The 6,000-nt window shown below is 43.9% G+C and overlaps 1 protein-coding gene across 1 annotated transcript in view; it reads right to left on the bottom strand.

Moving 5' to 3' along the window:
- Positions 1-6,000, bottom strand: part of Garnl3 (GTPase activating Rap/RanGAP domain like 3) — a 116,712-nt gene that overhangs the window by 70,556 nt on the left and 40,156 nt on the right. The window lies entirely within an intron of this gene.

The following is a 6,000-nucleotide window of genomic DNA, read 5'->3' as shown; positions in this document are numbered from 1 at the left end:
AGAGAGAGAGAGAGAGAGAGAGAGAGAGAGAGAGAGAGAGAGAGAGACACAGAGAGAGAGACAGAGAGAGAGAGAGAGACAGAGAGAGAGGGAGAGAGAGAGAAAATTTCCACGTTCTAGAAAACAAATGATCTTGAGTAAGATGCTAACAAATGTCCTCTGGATGAAATGGCAATAGGGTAGCAAGAATGGTGCCTAGGGGACACCAATTCCCAGGAGAGGGAGAGGGAGAGGGAGAGGGAGAGGGAGAGGGAGAGAGAGAGAGAGAGAGAGAGAGAGTGTTTTCTTTGTTTTGTTTGAGATGGAGTCCTAGAACTCACTATGTAGACCTGGCTGGTGCCCTGAACTCACAGAACTCCTTCTACCTCTGCCTCCCAAGTACTGGGATTAAAGGTATGTGCCACCACACCTATCAGTTTTTAAATGGAAATAATATTTAGTCTATCTATTAGATAAAGGAACACAAATATAAACACATTAAGATTACATCTTTGCTATTAAATTGTTAAGAAGAAATGCCAAGGTATAGGGGCACCAGTGTGTGTGTGTGTATGTGTGTGTGTGGGGGGGGGCCAAGGGGCATCCTACGATGTTCTCTCCTATCACCCTCTAACTATTCTTCTGAGGAAGGATCTCTCACTGAACATGCTTGCATTTCTCATCTAGACTGTAGGTCATCACGCCCGTGACCTCCTGTCATCCATAGGTGCCTATCTGATTGGTAAGTGCTGAGATCCAAACCCTGGTCATCATGATTGTGCAGCAAATACTCCTAAACCATTGGGCCATCCCTCCTTTTCCATTCTTTTTTATTGTGTGCTTTGTGTATGTGTGTGAAGCACATGCCATTGAGCATGTGTGGAAGTCATGATAACTTGTTCTGCACACTGTGTGAGTTCTGACGGACTCTGTCAGGTTGTCAGGTTGTTAGGTAGCATCCTTACCCACGAGATGTCTCACTGACCATTTCTTTTAGGTTGAACTCACTCCTTTATTCAGTACTTACTCCTTTAAGAATTAACCTACTCAAATGATAATGGCCTTAATCCAATTTCTTCATATTTATTGGTCATTTATGATTTTTATTTGTGGGATACCTGTTATGTCTTTTGTTTCCCTAAGTATTGTGTAGTATTTTAAAAATAATTTTGAAGCCTTTGAAACACAGTGTAAATCATTTCTTCTAATTAAACTTTTACTCCAAACTTGTTTATGGCAATTTTGGCCTCAGGGATGTTCTAAACTTCTCAGATTTGCACCATGTGGCTCTAATGTGTTAGTGTTGTATTAGAAAGACTTCCCCATATCATTATCAATAAAGCTGTTCATGTTATACCATGTTTTACATGTTCTCTTATACTTCACTGTCATCAGTTGGATATATATTATTAAAGATCAATTTCCACTAACACTTTGGCAGCTAATCCAGATCTAATTATTGAATAGTCTGTCACTTCTTATTTTATTTTTAAAAGGATTCATTTGTTTTTTTATTTGTGTGTGTGTGTGTGCACGTGTGTGTGAAGTTGTGTGTGCCATGTGAGCACAGATGCTCACAGTGGTCAGAGGAGTCCATCAGCTCTTCTGGAGCTGGAGTTACAAGTAGTTGTGAGCTGCCATGTAGGTACCAGGAACTGGAGCTGAGTCCTCACCAAGAGCAGTGAGTGTTCTTAACCTCTGAGCCATCTCTCCAGCAACTCTTGTCCTATCTTCACGAGACAGTAAATCTTACAGTGAACATGTGGGTCTTGATGCCAGGCTGAGACTGTGTTAAAAGTTATTGAGAGAAGCTCTATGGAGTTTACATCATGTCAGGCATGGAAAACAGACTATTCAGAACATGTGTTGTGATTCTGTGACATGTGACATATGACATGCCTCCGTGACTTTCTAGATGGTTGTGATCAATTCATACCGTGTTGAAGTTTTCTTCAATTCTGAATTTACAAAGAGGCTTTCAATTTTTTCTTTGCCAGATCTTTGTAGACTAGATTAAATGGAGGAGAAGGCATACTGCAATAGCTCTTCTGATGGTGAATGGTTTTTAGATTGCTTAACCTCCTTATTAGGTCATAATATATTCTCTGAACTGACCACTGGACTTTTAAAAAGGATGGGTGTGTTGAAGTTGTTGCTAAGGGGATTTGCTGGCCTCTTCTCTCCGTGTGTTTCTGCCATGCTTTCAGGCTCACACTATCTTATGAGGTGAATGAGGAAGCTGTCTGTGCCATGGCTCTGGGCATCCTGACATCTGCCAAGTGCTCTAAATTCCTAGTTGCATGCAGAACCTTCCAGCTGATTTTGTCTGGAATCACTACCAACAGGTTTATGAGGAAACTGAATGCTGCCCAAGTGTGTGCTGCTGACCAGCAGATCTGGGGCTGAAACTCTTCCAGTCATACATGGGTTTTGCTTGTTTTTAAAATCTTACCTATTATATTATTGTTTGTGTCCTTTAAAAAAAAATGACCTGGGTTTTTAACTCACTAGGGAGTAAAACTGAAGGTTAAAGTTTGTTTGTTTGTTTGTTTTTTCAGAGACAGGGTTTCCGTGTATAGCTCTGGCTGTCCTGCAACTTGCTGTGTGGACCAAGCTGGCCTTGAACTCAGAAATCAGCCAGTCTCTGGTTCCTGAGTGCTGGGATAAAAGGAGTGCACTACCACCATCCAGTTAAAGTTTCTTATTTTGTCTTAAGATTTTTTTCTTGATTTTCCTCAAAAGCTATGTTTATGCATATATAAATAGTTATAGGGAAGTAATTTAAGCTTATCTAAAAGCTATAAGATAATAGGTGTATGTATATATTTGGAAGTCCGAGGTTGATGTTACCTGGTCTCTCATTGAACATGAAGCTCACTGATTGGCAAGGATTTCCAGATAGTAAGTTCCAGGGATCCATCTGTCTCTAAACCCCATACCACTGCTGAGATTTCCCGAGCCTGTTGCTGCATCTGGCTTTTTACATGGGTGCTGGGGGTCTGAGTTCAGGTCCTCACATTTGTACAGGTATTCTGCTGACAGAGCCATCCATTCAGAACACACATTTCTTCCTGGGCCACTGAAGACTCAATTGCACAAGTAAAAGCTCTTTATCCCTAAAAACGTCAGTATATATTTCTCAGGAAAAGGGGTCTTTTCTTATATAACTAGAACATAGTCTTTTGACTGGTGCTGGAGTTTGAACCTTGATCCTTCTATATGCTAGGCAGGCACTCAACCATTGAGCTGCATCACCAGACCTGCAGTTCAGCTTTATCAGTTTCCTAAAGTTAACATCTATATGATATATCATCATCTGTATTCCACACTTGTCAACATACTCAATGCTGATGAAAGCTCCCGGCTCCAGCACATGATTAGTTTGTTGCTGGGTCTCATTTAGATTCTCTTCATAACACTTTCATATTTTTGTCTTCTGTGACACTGGCATTTTGAAGCACATCATGTCCTCCCTTCCTTGCTTTTTCGGTAGAGCACTCTCTATCTTACGGCTGTCTGATGCTTCTTGACAAACAGATCCAGGGTCTGCGAACACAGCCAGAACAGCACATGGGTAAGGCTTGTCCTCAGCTCACCTACATAAACCTACATAAGCTGCTTATGTGCTCCCTGCTGGAGAGGTTAAGTGTGAGCACTTTACGGTGTTTCCTCTTCGTTTTGACCTTTTGGGGTGACTCAGGAGCGGCAGTGACTGGGCTTGTGTTCCTTGGAGGATTTCTGCGTGATTCACTAGCTGCAGTCACTTGTCTTTCACCATTGAGTCCTGGCAGCACTCCTGCTCCACAAATCCTTCCACTATACAACCAGGTACATGCAGCTAAGGCATGATCCTGGGGCACACTGGCCAGCCTTAGGTCTCAACCTACCCAACGAAGGGGCATCCAGGCCAGGGAGCTGGCTTCAGCCACTCAGACTTCAGAGAGGCTGGTGTCATGGTTTCAAGGCCCTAGACCCTAGAGAGCTCCAAGAGAGCTTTGAGAGAACTCTGAGACCCCAGCACAGGCTCCAGGAGCTTCCAGGCCCCGGGTGCAGAAAGAAAGAGAGGCTTCTTTTGAGGAGAGCCTTAGCTCAGAGCTCCTCAAACGCACTGCAATGTGTGCTTCTGGCGCTGACCAGCATGCTTCTCCAGAGCTCTCTAGGTAGTGTCTGTGACTCTTCTCCATTTTTTCCATTTTTTCCTTCCTTTTTCTCCTCTCTCTTTCCTCCTCCTCCTCCTCCTCCTCCTCCTCCTCCTCCTCTTCCTCCTCCCTTCTTTCTCCCCTCCCTCCCTTCAGCACTGAGGGCCAAAGCCATGTCCTCCTGCATTTGAACAAGCATGCACGTAATTCTGGTAACAATGACCTTTGGTCTATAGACAATGGTCTATACCAGGGATTTAACATTACAGAATTTATGAAACCTGATCCTGGGTTGGCTCTCTAATGTAGTAAAAATCCTATGTATCTGTACTATAAATTATGTTTAAAATGTTTTCCCTTTATCATAGTCATTTAAAAACAAAACTCTGAGAGGGGGTTACAGGCTTAACTGCCAGAACCTTTGAAGTTCCTGCCTTGGACCACACATGCCCTCCCCCGGTACCCCAGGGCTGAGCATGGCAACTGCAGAACAGAAGAATCCAGGGAGAGGCAGGGATGTGAGCAGTGACATACCACGTGCCTCTACTGAGCCAGCCGGTAACAGTGAGGTTGTTTTTAAGGACTAAAAAGTTATTTCACATGCATCTTCACTGACTACCTAACTCAAATGGGTGGGGGGACCCTAGTATCCAAAAGTTGTGTGTCTCATGGAACCAGACACCTTCTCTCCATTGTTAAATGCACACAATGAGGAGAGACAAGAGTGTACATACGAATCGACAAAAGAAGTGGAGAACGAAGCAGCCTTTGTCCTCTAATGCTGGAGCTACAGGTGCATGCAGCCATGGCTTTGGTGTGGGTGTCTGGGACTAGGACTTGGGTTCATGTTTGCAGATAAAGTGCTCTTACCCTCTGAGTACTTCTCTACTCCAACTTCATTCTATCTAACAGAATACAGTTCTGCAATGAAGTATTCCAGTGTGCAGCTGGACTGTAACTTGCAATCAATCTCGAGGATAGAAATTAGGGTTGTTCTGGGTCTTCCCCGATTTTAAATATTGCTATAATACCCCAAGAGGAATTGCTAGGCGGATGATACATTCATTATTATTAACTGCTCTTCCTCCAAATTGGGTTTTCACATCCCCAAAACAGCACACAACCTTCTTGTGTTGACAAAGGTAAGCGTGTGAAGAGCTAGAAGGCTGTCCTCTCTGTTTTGCCACCAACTAATTGATATAAGTGGGAGCAGGGGGAGTCTCCCGTGGCCCACCCAGGGCAATGCTCGTTTTAATTAATAATTAGAACGAGCATGCAGATGGCAGGACAAACTCATCTGAAGGAGCCTTAAAGCTGCTCAGTGGGGGAGCTAATAGGACAGGTGACAGAATCAAGATGTCACAAACCTCCTGACAATTAGTAATGTGGGATGTGTTGATGAGGTCACACTCGCTGTGACTATGCAAAGCCTTGTGCTTAAGTCTAACACAGACCACTGGCGCGAGCAGGTGCTGCAGAGCAGGTGCTGCAGAGCAGGGCCGTCTCTACCCTACTCAGCAGAAAACCGACTCAAAGACAGGAAATCACAGTAGACATAGGCTGAGATTTAAATCCTAAAGCCGTTTCATCCACACCCTGATGCTGCCGTGAGTCTCAGCAACAGTCTCCTGAGCTCGACTGTCAGACAGAGGAGGCTTGCCGTTCTCAGAGGACCTCCTGTAAGCAACTGCTGGGCCCCTTCTTTTACGGCTCTGTGGAGCATACCCAGTGTCCCGCACTAAGCTGTGAGGACTTAAGTTTAAAAGGGTCTGGGTCATGAGAACAGCATAATGGTACAGCACTTTCCTAGAATGAATGAGGCCCTGGGATTGTTCTCAGCACTGAAAAGAGACTGTAATAAAATAAAATGTCTATTTGGATG

The sequence above is a fragment of the Grammomys surdaster genome, unplaced genomic scaffold (genome assembly GCF_004785775.1).
Source record: "Grammomys surdaster isolate TR1022 unplaced genomic scaffold, NIH_TR_1.0 126133, whole genome shotgun sequence".
In the NCBI taxonomy this organism is placed as follows: domain Eukaryota; kingdom Metazoa; phylum Chordata; class Mammalia; order Rodentia; family Muridae; genus Grammomys; species Grammomys surdaster.
This window is presented reverse-complemented; position numbering and strand designations above follow the sequence as displayed.